Consider the following 15,932-nt stretch of genomic DNA (forward strand, 5'->3'; position numbering starts at 1 on the left):
TATCCTTCTAGTGTTACTGTAGCTCTAGTAAAAGGCAATGTTTAATGATCAATAAGATCATTATACAAGCAGTAATGAGATTTCCTTTTGAAACAGAGCAGCTTAGAGAAGCAATCAGCTACAGACTAGCCTGCAATTTTGGGGTTTTAAGTTTAGCCAATAACATTTTTTTTCCTCTTCTCCTGGCAGCAGGGAGATTTTGTGCGTAGGAGAGTGAAAAGCATCAGCTGAAAGATTCATCTTCAAATTACTACATGGAGAGCAAAAGCCATAAAGAGCAGTTGGTTAGACACAGTTCTTTGTGTTCAGAAGTGATCTTTTCGCTTTATTCATAAATAGGAAAGTTCACAGGTGCAGGTGGTTTTATATGAAAGACCCTGATCCAAAGTCCACTGAAGCCAGCATAAGGACTTCTGCTAACTTGAGTGGGCTCTTGTCTCGGGTGCTGGTTTTGCAATTGAGAATTTTGGCAGGACCGTAATGGCTCATTTAGTCGAAGCATTTGGAATTACCTTTCCTGGTGCATTTGATTCAGCATTTCATGTAAGTTGTGCTCAGTCCTGAGCTAGCTAGCAGACTATTTGCTTCATCTTAGCACTTTTGTTTATGAGAAATTGGCCAAAGTAATAAAACCTAGTTATCATAGAGAATGCATTTATCCTAATAGCTTCTCTGACTTAGTGCAATGGAGTAAGGAGGAGCAATGATGCTCTTCCCAGCTCATAGGGAGTTACATGCATGCATGACATTTCAGCAAAAATTCTTGATGAGTAGCCAGTGGACCCATTGTTGTTCAGAAGATGCAGTTCAGCATAGAGATGCTGAATGGAGGTCTTTGGTATGTCAGCAGATGGCTGACTCATACCCGTTTGAGGTGTCTATACTGATGCTTTGTTTCCCATTACGTCCTGTAGAAACTTTTCATGGAATTGAAAAACCACATGCCCAAGTCAGAGCCCATCAGCTGCTTTTCTTATTTCAATTCATGTTTTGTTATATCTGTTTAAAAGAGAAGTAAGAGTTAAGAAATAAATATCTGTGTATAAGTTGCAGAAAATAAGAGAGCTTTGTTCCTCATCCTGTTCATGTGGACAAAGTATTGATGAAAACTGGAGATGCTGTCTGCTTACATTTGGATAGATAAATCACGAGGTTTCATCCCCTTGTGGGCCTTTGTGATTGTATCACATTGCATGGACAACTATGTAAAGGAATCGGATGTGCTTTATGAGCAGGGGAATAATCTGTGATTCACAGAAAGAGGTCAATGCAATTAGTGAAAATGTTAAGCCTCATAATGTAATGTAACATGTGCTGTCTGCCTGATTCCATCCACATCAGTTTCAGAAGGGATAACACACAAATGTGTTACTTAACAAGTAAATAAAAGCTTTTAAGGAGAGCCCTCTTAAAAACATGAAGCCCCTTCATCTCATGAACAAGTCTGGTCTCATTAGGAAGCTCCTGGGGAGTCCTGAGCAGGCACAGGACCTGGGCAGGGAGGGCACACTTCCTGTATGCAGATATGAACTGAAAGGCTGAAGGAAGAGAAAATATTCACTTCAACCGTTTGAAATATGAGAGTTCTTAACAAAAAAAATATCTCTTCACGCCATGTTTTTTGATTCCACAAAACAAATCATTCGATGTCACAATCACTCTCAAGAAAACTAAGGTGGATTAAGAAAAACATGGTGTAAAGACTTCGTGGGTTTGGGTTTTTTTGGTGGTGGTTTTGTTGTTTGCTTGGTTGTTGTGGGGTTTTTTTGTTTCTTTTCTGGATTTTTGCTATAAGAGAAGTCTTATTTTCCTGGAAGTATATGGGAGTGATCTGTCAAAGTGAGCAAGACGAAAGGATCAGTGTCTAAGCCTTAGTTATGTTGCCACACAAAAGAGCCGCAGGTGACTTGCGTAGCCCATAAGCTCAATACTTCACCCTGCCTGAAAACCAGAATGCTGCTTTTAAAGATGTAAGGCCTCCCCATGGCTCCAGTAGTGACTTTCCAGCACCAACTGCTCTAATCACAGTGGAAAACAGTACTGGTAAAGCCAACATAAATGCAATAGGGGAGCGCTTGCATTTGTTTCCAGATGACAGAACTTAGCCAGTTCCATAGCTAGTCTATCTCTAAAGCTCACTGTGTCTCCACGGTATTGGTATGGTGAAGGAGGTCAGAGGAAGTATAATATATATCAGAAAACCCTACTGAAAATACCATGTGAGGAATTAACTTGTTTAGCTGAAACACTCCATGCCTTTGATTAAGGGTTAATTTTCAGGAAGCATTAGCATCAAGGGATGGAGGCAGTTCTCAGAACTTACTGAAGAGACAGGAGGAAGAAATGGTAAATCTTTGTGCACCAGAAGCAAATTTGAACTCAAAAACAAGGGAAGCTTGAGCATGGAAGTTAATGCACAATTAACAGAAGAGAACAGAAAATTGCCTTGGATTTATGAGCAAGGAACTTATTCATTTGTTCTTTCACACTTAAGCAGAAAGGGACTCTGCCTGTTGTGCTTCTCAAAGACCAAAGTACAAATATTTGGATTGTTAGCTGTTCTTCTTCCTCTTTGAATTAAATAATAGTCTGAGGTGCTTAAACAGAAGTCATTCAGGTGTTCTTTGTCTGAATTTATACCGGGTATGGAAAAAGCAAAGCAGGTAGGTAAGAGGGGTTTAGCCCCCTCTATTCTTTGCTCTGTTCATCTGCTCAGAGGCTTCTGAAGCCGCAGACAGACAGCTCTTGCACACGTGCAGCTTCACCACCCGTGTTCCCAGAGGAGGTGACTGTGCTGTGGTGAGCCACGTGCAGCATGAGGTGACATTTCTGTCTGGCTGGGGCTCACGGGGACTTCAGCTAAGGTGTACTGCCCCACCCCTTGGTGCAATCACTTGGCCTCCCAGCCTTTCCCTCACATCCTTTTTTGGGTGAATGCTGTGTTAAGACCTACAGGCACACCTTCAAGGGTAATTGCTTCTGGTGGCTTGAAGCTCTGAGTGCAAAGTCGCAGGTAACTGTGTGTGGTAGGCAGCTACAGTGCTAATTTGTCCATAGAATGCAAAGAAGCACAGAGCTAGGTGCAGAGACCTGGAGGACATTTCTAAAGCTAGTTACAAATATTTTACTGCTTCATCTCTGTCTTGTGCTTCTCTGTAGTTGTTGTAGGCCCAGAGGTTAAATATTAAAGCAGTGTCTTTTGTGTAGTGGCTTAAATAGCAGCAGAAGGGGAAGGGAGCTAGCAATTGTTTGATATTAGACAGGTGTAAACTGCAAAGATAATTAAAAATTAGCAATTACCAGGCATGATTATACTGAGAATCAGTTGGGAAAAGCTCTGCAGGAGAGTGACAGGGTTGCCTTTGGCTTCAGACTCTCCTCTTGCAGCTCTGGAGAACAGAGGGGTGTTTGCACTTTTACTCAGATGCCAGAGAGCATAAAAAAGCCATGCCAGCATGGTGCATGAAAGGATGATCGGGGTCCAAATGCAGTTCCCAGCAGCAGTTGTACTCTGTGTTCCCACTATGAAAACCAGACATAGTGGTCATTATGAAAGAGCAGAGCAAAACTTCAAATGCTTTCTCTTTGCACTGGTTCTGTAGAGATAATATGGAAGAAATACTATCTTTTCTGGTAATAAGCCCATTTTAGCTCTGGGGAGATATTTGGAAGTATTATTGTGTAGACAAGATGTGTACATCAGCAGTAAGTAACCAGAGATATTTGCTCATAATGGCACAGTTACAAAGGGGCAGAGATGGCACTGAGCAAAGTGACACAGCTGCAAGAAGTCACTTTGGGGTAAAATGAACTTATGTAAAACAAATTCAATTACTGTTTTCTATCCATGTAAAGTTATTCATCAACTTCAGTGATTTGAGCTTTAATTCATATGAAGACCAGAGCTTACTCTGTCAAGATTCCTGAATTTTTCCTTTTCTCCTCAGGATAACAGAAAATAGCACAAAATGCCTTCAGCTTTCCAGAGATGAGCTTTTCAAGGTCAGTATCAGTATTTTTATTGCCTTGCCAAAACCCAAATATGTTCCACATTCCACCTGCTTCCCTTCCAGAAGTCTGAAATGATTAATATTCCTGTTTGGTGAGTTTTTCCTAAGAGATTTTTGGTTTTGAATTCTTGGTCCTCCTTCAATCATGGTATTATGAAAATGCTTATTTCTGCCATCCCTCCTCCTTCCAGTGTTCTTTTCAGGAGGTACAGAATATCATAACAATCTCTGAGAAATATTAAGACTTTCAAATGGTGAGTGTTCTTCAATTATTCATTCTTCTCCTTTTTTTTCCATAAACTGCAGATGTTTAAGAAGCGATAATTAGAAGAGCCTCCTGTTTTTGACAGATGCTGCCCTATAACTGACTTCGTGTATCCAGCAAATACTGACTGTGAGGACTGTAAAGGGTTATTACACATATTTTGTCCTTAAATTTATAGCACTTTTTTTCATTGTTAGTTTTAAAATACAAAAATTCTTGGTGACAAACTGCAGTGGTATTTGCAGAGTAATTCACTTTTCATGCTTGCTGCACAGGTTTTGCATGACTTGCATTTCACCAGATATAGTTCTGGGTTTGTGTGCAAGTGGTGTTTGAAAGTCCTTAGTTAACAGAATTAAAAACGAAACAAATGAAAAATTTGCAAGTGCATCATCTGAAAAGACCAAGCTCTGTAGTGTTGTAAACTTTGATATTTTCATCATTTTCTACTGCAGGAAGGAAAAATACTTGGATGGTGATGTAAAATAGTTTATTTGAACATATTTTGGACTGTTCTGTCTACCCTCATAAAATTGCAGGAAAACATAAATTGCTTCAACTACAAGTATTTTGATCCTTATCCAAAATATTTACTGTAATCTTAAGGCTTTTGCAACATTGTCTCTATTGGTAAGTGTATTTTTCTTGGCAAAAATAGATATTTTTTTCCAAGAGTGTTAAATACCTGTGTAAGTTGTCCTTGTCTCCATTATGGTTTTTTATTTTACTGTTTCAATAACTAAGGTTATTTCTTACCTGCAAATTCTTGTGGTGTTCTGACCTATGTAGCGATGTCTTACTACATGGCACAAGGTTTTACATACTATTTTATACTAATCATCAAAATTGTGAATATACAGCAGCCCACAAGCTATAGAGACTCACCTCTGCCCACTAAATGTTAAATAATCACTGCACTTCTGCAGAAGCGCAGTAAGAAACTGAGAAGAGATAAATGGAGACAAAATAATGTATCTGTATTCTTTTCTGTTGCTCAGCTTTTCTGGAAGTCGTGACTCTCCCATCCAGACAGTACTCCCTTTGTTTCCACTGATTCACAGAGCAGCAGGAAGAGAGGAGGAGTGGCCCATGGGGCTGGCGGTGTTGTTAGGGTGGGGTTGAATGTCAGATGTAGGTCTGAACCAGGCTATTTTCATAGCTAAAGATAAAGCAGAGGTACTGGTCCAACCCTAAATGTCATGCTGTTAGTCCGACAGCTTGCCTGCAGGCAGCTTTCTCACCTCTTTACCAGTCTTCTGAGCTGTCTAAATGAGTGATCAGGGAGTTTTTGCTTATCCAAGTAGTCTCCTGAGTTTGTTAGAAGTTACCCAAGGCAACCTTGCCTCACATCCATCTCAGTGTCCCAGCTGATCTACAAATAGCAAGAGCTCCTTCTTTCCCATTGTGAAGCAATCTGAGCAGTAGCTCAGATAGGGCAGAAGACCCCACCTCATGGAGTTGTGACAGTCACAGTCAGTGGCTGGAGTCAGAGAGTCACAGTCTACAGTCGAAGCTAAGTGAGAGCTGAGACAATTGAAAAACAATCCTGGCCTGTGTGCAAGCAGGCTTGCAGGCTTGGTGTATGCCCGAGAGAGAGTGAGCACTTGCTCAGGTACTGCTCTCTCTTTTCAGATGAGATTTTCCCCTTATCCTCTTCCCCTGTTTTCTGTGTTCCCCAACATGAGATGATGCTGCAACACTTCCTTCTGTGCTGAGTGTGAAAAGTGTAGTGTCCTGAAGCCGTGAACGCTGTCTGCTCATCACTGCAGGATACGTGCAGGAAACATTACAGAATGTGGTTCACTGCACTATGTATGTCTTTTTGTCCATATAAAAATGCTCCCTGCTGAGCACTTTCTGCTTGGAAATTTCCGCTTTCATTAAGATGTCAGTAAACTTACAAGTCTCTTTTAGTTTTCTTTTAGCCAAACTCTGCTTTTATACAGGCTTTCAGTAATACACTTCTGTTTTTCCTCTAAAGAAGCAGCAAAAGTATTGGAGAGTTCTTCTGACTTGTTTAGCACAGTATTAAAGAAATAAAGGTATCTTTGTGTTCTTGATATATAGTATTTTGCAAGCTTTTGACAGCTGTTGAGTTAAAGTAACTGAAATTAAAGATATAAATTCATTCCAGGAAATTGCTGTAAAAACAAGAGGAACAGTGTTGTCTGGCTATGCCTTGTACCGCTGATCTCTTACCATGATCGAGGATTGTTCTGATGAGAAAGGAAATTACTAGAGTCACAGATGATGAACTCTAGCTAGTGAGGTAAAGATCCCTCTTTTCTGAGTTGTCTGTGGAGGTTTCTATCCCCAGGAGAAGCTGAAGAGTCACATTTCTATTTCCAACCTGAGATGGATCAGTTACATTCTGATAGAAAGCAGAAGTGGTAAGGGCCTTGAGGACCCTACATGAGACACAGCACAGTGCTCTGGAAAGAAAGTACAGTAAGAGTTTATCTAGGAGTACCTTTATGTGCATGTTTGAAAGCAAGGTAGAATTTTGTTACTTGCAGAAGTACATTGTTGATTTAGTTACTCAGTGGCTCAAAAATGCATTTGCGTTCTTCGGGGGAAAAATAAAGGTAAGAAGTTTTAGCTGCATTCTCAAAGTTTAGTGAAAACCCAACCTTTCTCACTAGCTTTGTTTTACCTAGACCCTTTTACTCCTAAGCAGAGACTTAGGAATTCTGAAAGTAATCACAGGCAAGGCAAGGGTTATCCCTTTTAGTACAGCAAATTGCTGGAAAGAGGATTTGCCCTTTGTATGACTTTGATTGCACTCACTTTAGCTGACCACTAAAGCCGATGACGTGTTTGTTCCATTGCTGAAGCTATCTTTGACCTCATTTCTTCACATTATACCCAACTAGAGGGTAATCGATAGGATCTATTTGCAGTTACTTGTAGCCCAGTTAAAACTACAGACGATCCAAAAAATGATGCTACATGTGCAAGAAGGTAGCAGTCAGTAATAAAATAACTCTTTTGTGTTGCTGGTGCAGATTATGGTCTTAAGAGTAGTTTAGGTTGGAAGGAACCTCTTGAGATCTAGTCAAGCCCCCCTTGCTTAAGTGGGGGCAGCAAGAGCCAGTTGCTTAGGACAATGTCCAGTTGGGTTTTTAATATCTCCACAACCTCTCTGGGCAACACTTTTCTCTATTTTACCACCTTTACAGTAAAAAAAAAGTGTACTGGAGCTGGTGAAGGTACACTCACCAGAAGCAAGAGCTTTAAACTCTGGACTTGTGCTATCATCTGGGCAAAGTTGTAATACTTATGTAAATTATACAAATTTATGATTTATTCCAGGAAGGTATTGCACAATCTAAGTTTCTATAGCACTTGGTATGAGCTCTTCACACTAAGCAAAAGACTTCTGAACACTATATAACAGAAATGTGAGAACAACCTGCCCTGTTCATGATTTTTAGACTTAAACCCACTTATTCCTACAGCACATCCTTGCAGTGCCAAATGGTGATGTTAATTTTTAATAAACTGAGTAGAGAAGACAGATCGTGGATGTTAAAACCAGTGACATTTTCTCACTGCAGCTATTTTTTCTTCTCTTCCTGACTGGAGCACTGTCCTGAAAGTGGTCTCTTCTTCTCAGTTTGAAATTGGTGACTCTCTTCCTAGTCACAGGATGGGAGGGTTATTTAGAGAGTCCTGAATCACTCTTTGATTCTGAAATAGTGAAGGCAGAACCCTGGAAACAAAGTTTTGTGTGTTATTATGGATGACATACATGAGGAAATGTGATTCTTAGCTTATGAGAACTGGATATAATCAGACTAACTTATGAAAGTTTATGAAAGTGCTGCTGTAAATTGATTCACCAGAAGAAGTATTAATTCCTAGAGATAAGTATCTGTCAAGCAAAGAGAGCGAAGACTGCTGAATAAGTAATCAAGCTGTATTAGTCCTCTACGCCTCAGAGAAATAATGGAAATTGATATTCAAATAAAAATGTCTTCAAGTAGCACGTAGTTTAAACTTAAAAATTAACAAATCCCTCCCAAGTCAATGGAAACTATCAGTAATTTGGTGAGTTCAAGTGTTTACTTATCCTCATTCCAGAAGAATAATTGTTTTCATCTTCCAGAAGCTAAGGAATTGGCTTATCTAGCCTCAAGTGTTCAGAGTAAGACTAATTTCTTCAGACCCTGTTTTCCAATGCTTCCCAGCTGGCATTTCCAACACTTGTGTCATGGAAGTTCTTCTGCTTCCCACTCCTGACATACCACTCCTACATGGTAAGTAAGGCTCTAGTCAACATGCCAAATATATCAGGCCCTTGGAGAGTCAGAACAGCAGCTGTATGAGAGCTGATTCAAGGTGTCCTCTGAAGGCAGGCTAGCAGCAATCAAGCATTGCAGTGTGCTCATCCCACTGAGAGGGGCATATCTGCCACAAGACATGGTGACCTCAACTTACACATTTGGGGTTTTCATTAATCAGACAGATTTGATTAAGGCAATTTCTCAACAGTTAAGCAGTGAAGCTAAATGCAGCTGTTGGGGCTTTGTGCTGGGACAGGAAGACAGAGTAGTAGCTTGAAGAAGCTTCAAGCACTATAACATTTATGTCGGGATCACTTTCCAGGAATGGATAGAAATTAGACTCTGACCAACAGACATGGACCTATCAGGGAGAATGTGAAGCGCTGTGGACTTTGGCTGCTTCTGTGTAAAAGACAGATGAACACCTAAAATATAAGATACTATAAGCTGTTTTGAGATTAATATTTCCCCCGGCATACTTTGCTTCTGGGTAACTATTACTCGGCTTATTGAAAGCCAGCCATTAACTTGTAGTTCCAGTCATTCCCCTGCATTGCCAGCAGGGTTCTCACCAAACTGAAGCTAGATCCGTGGTGCTGGTCAGACTGACTGGCAGCAGATGTTCTGCCTGAGAAAGGAAGTGGGCCGCCTTTGCAGGTGTCCCAGGATGACTGGACATGACCTGCTACACACTCAGGGCTTTGGGACTCCAGAAAATAGTATATGCTTTTACAGATTATTCAACCTGAAAAGCTGCCATCATGTTGATTAAATGAAATAACAACGTGGGAGAAGACCTAAATCTCTTCCTAATTAATAGGGCAAAAAATCATGCTATGGGCAGCAAGCTATTGCATATCTGCCTTTTGTAAGTCCTGATGAATATCCTTTGAAAGAATTAGTGGTGGTCAGTGTCAAAAGCAGGATAGTGCTGGGTGAAACTCAGCTCTGACTGCAACTTGTACAGCTTTGATACAAATAAGGAATGGTTTCAGAAGCACTGCAAAACAGGCTTCTATAAATTATTGACACCTCAAAAGTAGGCCAGGGTTAATGTCATTATGTCACTTCCAAAGAATATTTGTAAATGACAGAAGAAGAGAACATGACAGATTATCAATGAATAAGCATAAGGAATAATGGATAAAACCACACATAATTAAATCCAAGGTAAAAAATCAAGCATTTGTTATAGGAGCACTTCTTCAGGAAAGCTAAAGCAAAGTACTCTTCGGAATATGTGCATGGAAACTGGGACAAAAGTTAATATAAAAACCAGAAAAACAGTTTTCCAGCCCACATCTATTGCAAATACTATCTGCAGTAGAAAAGATATACACATACTTTTTGTAGGGTTGAATCTTAACAAATTCCTTCTCTTATTGCTAATATTGGAATCCCATTTGTCTGAAAGGAATGTTTCTAGTTATATATTCTTGAAACTGCATCATGAACTGAAATGCATCATGGTTAAGTGCTCTACAAAATCTAGATGTAATTGAAAAGCTTGATAGAATAAACTATAAATAACTTCCTTAAAAATCAACTTAATTTGGAAACTCATGCTTGAGTGCACGATCCCATTTTCCATAAACATCCACTCAAATTTACAAGTTGCGTGGAAAATGAAATTAATATTGCAAAGCCACAAAAGAGCCTCATTTTGACTTAAATTTTCCACATGTTCAGCATGTCTGTGCTGATTACCTTGGTGTTTCATGTATAGTTTCAGCTTCTAAAATGCCTCACTGCACTGAAAATGTTTCAGCTTTCGGATCTGAGGAGATTGAGCTCTTCTGCTGGGCAGTGCTTGTGCACTGGCAAAAGGTGCTGCTGAGGACAGATTTGTGAATAGGGCTTGCCTCCTTGTCACAGTTTGTGAAGCCCCTGTGAAAGCAGGGCTTTTAGGCACTCAGGAAAGACCCCCTGGCCGGTACAATTGATCTCGCTGCTTTGCATGGTCTGGTGAACTCGTTCATGGCATTGGTTTTATATATGCTGCATCTTTTAAAAACAATGCTCTTTCCTACTCTTACTGTGTGTGGCTAATACAAAATATCTGTGCCTGCTATCTTTTGAATATCAACACAATATGTCTCATAAGAAACATATAAAATGACTAGGCAATGAAGCAATTAATTGATTTTATAATGAAGCATGAAATCAAATAGACTTTGAGATAGAGTTGAGTGAATCTGGTGTCTGATCTGATTAAGATCAATGTTATTTTCTGCTTGTTAGAGGCCAGGGGCTGCTGGTGAAGTCATTAGTTTTAGTTTAGTGGTCATAGCACATTTTGACAGGTTTTACTTAGTGGTATTCGAGCGACAGCTCAGTCTTAAGGGTCATCAGTGCAATAGTGATGTGGTTGTTTTGGTGTTTTCAGATTTATATCAGAAAAAAGGGACTGCAAAAAACTTTCATGGGTGCTTTACCTTTTGATCACAGAAAAAGTTCTTTGCTGAGTTGGAATGATGAATCCATTGTCTCCTTATGGGTAAACACATGAGGGTACTTTGAAGAAATATTAACATCAGTAGAGTCACAAATTTCTTTGGTTTGAAATCATTTCAATGAACAGCATTTCCAAAGAAATTCAAGATGCCTAGCTGCTTTTGCTCTGTGGTGTGATTTGGTTTTGTTTTCTTTATGGTGCTTTCCATGGAACAGGCAACCTTGGAAAGATGAATTTAAGAGGGCAAGGCTTCTCTGCCAGGGAGATGTTTTGTATCCATTTGGTTCCCCATGGATTTGTGTTTGCACAATCAGAATGTAGTCGAGAAATGTCTTTAAAAGGTTTCTTTGATTTATAGACCAATATATCTCCGCTCCAGAAAACTGCAGTTGTATCATTGAGTAGTGACCTGGGTGAAGAAATGTTCTTTACCTTGAAGTATAAGCAGATAGTGTTAATAGAAGAATTTCTAGGAGAGTAATAACTACACTCATCTGATACATGCTACAGAAGTCTCTCAGATGGAAGGGGACTATTATGAGAGCTAAGCAGGATTTGGAATTGCTCCTGAACAAGGAAGTCTGGTATTTGCATGAAGAGCTTTGCTGATATGAAATGCTCTTGTTTCAAAGATTTTTCCAGGGAATCAAAGTTCTTAAAAGCCAAGAATTTACCAATGTAGAGGTATATTTTCCATGTCAAGAGATATTTGCACGCTTCAGACTTTGTAAAATGCACATGACTTCTCCCAAGGCACTTCGTAACTTATCCAGATTTTCCCGTTTTCAGTGTTTTGCAGGGGTGGCTGAGGGAAAAAGCATCCTTCTGAAAAAAAAAAAAAATCTTACAGATATTCTTCCCTTACCAAAATAATTTTCTAGTTAATCACCTTCTCTTCTATGACTCCACAGCAGTTCAACCAGGGAGATAGTTGTAATATCAACCCTGGATGAGAACAGGAGTCAACATATTCCTTCTGGGGCAAAGGGAAAAGTAGTTTTCTATTTTGTTAACTGCCAGGAAGTGAGTCATATCAGTCAGTTCAGCAAAATGAAATACACTAATTTCTGTACAAGCCAAGCTGAAATGAAATTATATTGTTTTGTTTGTTTGTTTTGAATAGTCTAGTCTAATACAGTAAATTTCCCATAAAATCTGTGCTTCCCTGGAAAGTAGGGAGCTCTTGGTTAGTTCTGTGTAATACACTGAAGAAGTCTTTGATGAGTTCTTGGGTTTAGCAAACCTTTGAATGTTGAGTAATATTAATACATCTCTGCAATATCATACTGGGGTTTTTTTCATAGCATTGCTGACTTTCTAAGTTAAAAGTAGGAAGCAGAAATAAATGTTTTAAATTTTTGACCAGAGTAGGAAATGTGAAAACAAGCAAGAGATTAAGCATAGAAAATATCTGAGAATATGTTTTGGAAGACAGTTTAAGAGAGTTCTTAAGCAGGCAGGTCAAAGGGGAAAAATACTCATACAATCAAGTATGGCTGCAAAAATAAGTCCATTTAAATAATTTCTAGCATGCTAATACAATTTTAGATGTGTTAAACTTAGAGTGATTTATCCTTCATTTGCCAGCAGGTTTTAAAGTGAGGCTGAATGGGATTTTGCCACTGGAGAACAAGAATGTTGCACTAACCCTGGGATGTGAACTGTCTCAGCAGCCCATTTGCTAAGGGAGGATATCTGTCAGCTGGCTAGCTATGGTTTTTGAAGGGTGTGTAAGGTGTCAATTCTTCTGTGAAATGTCTCTCCCAAATAGTAGCACTATTTTAAGATCATAATGTGGTAGACACTTTACTATGAGAGAAGCAAGTGCTATCTCCATAACTCATTGTCTTTTCCCCTTTCACAGGTTAATCAAATTTCAACAGTTCTTCACAGCCCAGTGGAATCATCACAGACCCGTTATATCTAGCTGAGTCATGCTGCTTTGTATTCATGTTTTGAGCTATGGGTGAGTGCAAAGCAGTAGGTGAATATAATTTTGTGAACGTAATACCATTCCATGCTAGACCTTAGAAACAGAAACAACACTAGCTTTTTTAACAGACTTTTCTTGCTCTCTGTACTAAGCAAGAACCCTGAGAGTTTGAAGTGTCGTGTAAATGTTAGCTAATGTATGCTAGCATGTTTTAAGAAATGTGGCTTTTACTGCAGTAGTAATACTCTAAAGGTTTAACCAATGTTTGATATAGTTAACATCAGAAATATATGTATGGATACTTCTTTGCTCTTAATCAAACTTAACTTTATTCTTTGAAGGGTACAAAATAAATCTGCTTGGCAAACTCATAGATTCCAGAAACTCATGGAAACTATTGGTGTCTTTCTGGGAATACTTTGCTTTCTATAAAATCTGAAGGATATGCACTAGCTAGGATGCTCACACTCAGAAGTTCTGCTTTTATATTTTTCTCTAAAATCTACCAAATACCCTTTTCCCCAAACCACTGAAGGTTTAGCAGAGCCTTTTTTAACCTCAGTTAATAATGAAATTTACCTCTCAGTATTAGCATCCAAAAAAACATAGTTTTGGAAACTAAATCTAAACCCCAGGCTAAGTCGCCTGTGTCCATGCTTCTCCTACCTTGAAGGCAAAAGTTTTTTGGAAAACATTTTTGTAGCAGCATTTGTGAAGTTAAAATTATCAGTTTGCTGACACCCTGGTTGTTAAGGGTGCCAAGTTACGTCTTTTAAACAAAAATGCTTTAGAATAATTACATTTTATAAACCAAAAAACAATTCTGCATATTCAGAGTCTTGAGTGTAGTAAACCTTTTAATGAGACAACTAGTAAACCAGATGAGTGGCTGTAATTTTTTCTCCACAATGGAAAAAAAAAAAGAGATGCTTTCAACTCTTCTTTGACTTTAATTCTTCTTTTCAGTTCTTCCTGAGAGGCACATTACCTGCAGTCTTTTCATGTATGACATTACTGAGAAATACCATGTCCAGAAGAATATTTTATCAACTCATCCTTACATTTCCTTTCCAGAGGTGGCCATGTCAGTTAGGTGGATGCTGAGCAGCTGTGAGATTGGATAAAAGAGTTATAAAATTCTCTGGAGAAAGCAGGAGGCTCTTCAAGTAACACAAAAGCAGTGGAGATCAAGAAGCAGGAAAATGCCTATGCTGGGAAGGGACTGTAGAAATCGTTATATGTGCCAAATCTGTCAAGACAGAATTAGTATTAGCAATAACTTATGGAGTTATCATCAGATCACAATGAAATAATGACAGCAAGTTTAACAGGATGTTTATGTAGTTAATCCTTTGGTTGATGTATTGTTTGTAAAGTACTACAATGGTAATGAAACTGTCGTGCCTCCAGTGAGGCCTCTTAAATGAAATAAAAACAAGCTGGTACATGGCTAAAATTGAGATTGTACAATTCTGCATGGTGCTGCTCTATTCACCATGTTATGTTCCTGTTAGACCAAAACAGGATCAGGGAAGTCTCAAGTGAGAGGTGCTGAAAGAAACTAGAAAAGGGAGAAGATAGAGCCTCAGCTGCATCTCAGGCAATGCTGCCTGGAGGCAGATGGGGTGAAGGTGCCTGTTACACTGAAAAGTCGGCTCTTAAAAGAGTTTCTTTGGAGTCTGTTACAGATGCCTCGACCAGGAAGAAGAGATGAATGAATTATTCTATAAGTGGCTGGCTGATGTTTCACAGTTTTCAGCCCTTGCTCTTATGGGAGACTTTAACCTGTAGAATGTCTGCTGGAAACTCAACACAGTGGAGAGGAGGCAGTCTAGGAGATTCCTGGAGTGTGTGGAAGATAACTTTCTGTTGCAGCTGGTAAGTGAGCAAACCAGGGCTGGCGTCCCACTAGACTACCTGTTTACAAACGGAGAAGGGCTAGTGGGAGATGTGGTGGTCAGAGGCCATCTTGGACACAACCTCCAGTAAATCCTGGAGTTTTCAGTAGTCGGTGAAGTAAGGAGGGGTGTCAACAAAACTTTTACCCTGGACTTCTGGAGGGCAGATTTTGGGCTATGCAGGACCCTGACTCAGAAAGTCCCTTGGGAAACAGCCCTTAAAAACAAAGGGGTCCAGGAAGGATGGACATACTTCAAGAAAGGAATCTTGAAGGCACAGGAGCAGGCTGTCTCTATGTGCCAAAAGATAAGGCACTGGGGAAGATGACTGGCCTGGCCGAACAAGGAGATTTTGCAGGAACTCAGGGGAAAAAATGAGTGCGTACCACCTTTGGGAAAAGGGGCAGGCAACTCAGGAAGCGTTTAAGGATATCATTAGGTCATGCAGAAAGAAGGTGAGAGAGGTGAAAGCTCAGTTAGAACTTAATCTGGCCACTTCTGTTAAGGACAAAAAAAGTGTTTCTATAAATACATTAATAGCAAAAGGAGGGGCAAGGAAAACCTCCATTCTTTATTGGATGTGAGGGGGAATACAGTCACCAAAGACAAAGAAAAGTCTGAGATACCTAACCCCTTCTTTCCCTCAGTCTTCAACATTAAGACCAGTTATCCTCAGGACAACTGGCCTCCTGAACTAGTAGAAAGGGATGGGAGCAGAATGGACCCTCTGTAATCCAGGAAGAAGTAGTTAGTGACCTTCTGAGCCACTTAATGCTCACAAGTCTATGTGACAGGATGGGATTCATCCTACAATGATAAAGGGAGCTGGCAGAAGAACTTGCTAAGCTGTTCTCCATCATTAGTCACTAGTCCTGGATAACAGGGGAGGTCCCAGATAACTAGGCGTTGGCCAATGGGATGCCCATCCACAAGAAGGGCTGGGAGGAGGATCCAGGGAACTCTACAGACCTGTCAACCTGATCTTTGCGCTCAGCAAGGTTGTGGGGCAGATCATCTAGAGTGTAATCACATGGCACATAAAGGACAACCAGGAGATCAGGCCCAGCCAGCATGGATTTAGGAGG

The 15,932-nt window shown here is 39.8% G+C and overlaps 1 long non-coding RNA gene across 1 annotated transcript; it reads left to right on the plus strand.

Moving 5' to 3' along the window:
- The first annotated feature begins 4,676 nt into the window (after window positions 1-4,676).
- LOC108500884 lies at window positions 4,677-12,982 on the plus strand. Its single transcript, XR_001876049.1, has 3 exons — window positions 4,677-4,905; window positions 6,410-6,544; window positions 12,881-12,982. It is a non-coding gene; the product is annotated as an uncharacterized LOC108500884 (long non-coding RNA).
- Window positions 12,983-15,932: the final 2,950 nt, after the last annotated feature.

The sequence above is a fragment of the Lepidothrix coronata genome, unplaced genomic scaffold, assembly GCF_001604755.1.
Source record: "Lepidothrix coronata isolate B3197 unplaced genomic scaffold, Lepidothrix_coronata-1.0 Scaffold96, whole genome shotgun sequence".
NCBI classification, from domain to species: Eukaryota; Metazoa; Chordata; class Aves; order Passeriformes; family Pipridae; genus Lepidothrix; species Lepidothrix coronata.